Source organism: Myotis davidii, unplaced genomic scaffold (genome assembly GCF_000327345.1).
Source record: "Myotis davidii unplaced genomic scaffold, ASM32734v1 scaffold89, whole genome shotgun sequence".
Taxonomy (NCBI): domain Eukaryota; kingdom Metazoa; phylum Chordata; class Mammalia; order Chiroptera; family Vespertilionidae; genus Myotis; species Myotis davidii.
In genome coordinates, this window is record NW_006300372.1 from 2,074,724 (window position 1) to 2,075,593 (window position 870).

At 57.5% G+C, this 870-nt stretch overlaps 1 protein-coding gene across 2 annotated transcripts in view; it reads right to left on the reverse strand.

The window, feature by feature from the left end:
• NR3C1 (nuclear receptor subfamily 3 group C member 1) overlaps positions 1 to 870 on the reverse strand; it is a 99,890-nt gene extending 99,020 nt beyond the window's left edge. For both annotated transcript variants that reach the window (XM_006776997.2, XM_006776996.2), the window contains exon 1: positions 774 to 870. The gene's annotated coding sequence lies outside the window, so the exon portion shown is untranslated. The remainder of the gene's footprint in view (positions 1 to 773) is intronic.

Genomic DNA, 870 nt, shown 5'->3' on the forward strand with positions numbered 1-870 from the left:
CCGCAGAGGGGATGGGGTGGGGCCAGGGGAAAAAGATGAAAGGATTAAGCAAAAATAAAACAAAACTCATAACCTGCTCATAGTCACACATCATGTGAAATGGCAGAGCTAGGATTCAAACTGTTACAGTATGGCTCCAGAATGCATTCTTTGATCTACCTAAGTGGAACTGGAGAAGTGAACAACTTTTTAGATCATTTAGATCAAACTTGAGCCTGATCTTGGATACATAGGCATCATAGATGACTCCCTCCCAGCGCGCTCACTCTTGAAGGAAGTTGCACGCCAGAAGCAAAACCTCCAGCGAGCTGCATTTCTTTGCACTTTTTTTTTTGCATTATTTTTAAGGAAAGCGGGGGGGTGGCAGGCCTAAAAGCAAGTTGCAGGCGAAATAGTAAGTTGCTTGCAAAGTCCGCCCTCACCCTCAAACTCCTGACCTCCCCTGCCACCCTCCCGGACCCGCTTCCCAGCGTCCCGGGACGGCCCCTCCGCCAATCTTGTCTTGGGCTGCACGCACTCCCCGCGCCGACCACCCTTTCGTGTCGCTGGGACCCCAGCCCGCACTAATGAAACAAACGCACGCAGCTTCCGAACAGCAGCGCTCAGCTCCCTCCAGCTGTTCCGTTACGCGCCTCCCCTGCGGTCCCGGGGAAACACATGGCCAGCCCCCTCGGAGAGGGGCCGGGGCCGGGTGTCCCCCGGGAGGTGCCCGCCCAGCCCCCCGCCCCACTCGCGTCCGGAGGGCTGGGGCGCCGCGGGGACCGACCTCCTACCTGGTGCGGCGCATACTATGCTTTTTGCGACTCGGGGGAAGGTGGTGCTGTGTGGCTTTAGGGATTCGGGAGGTAACTCGTGCGCCCCCACAGGTGA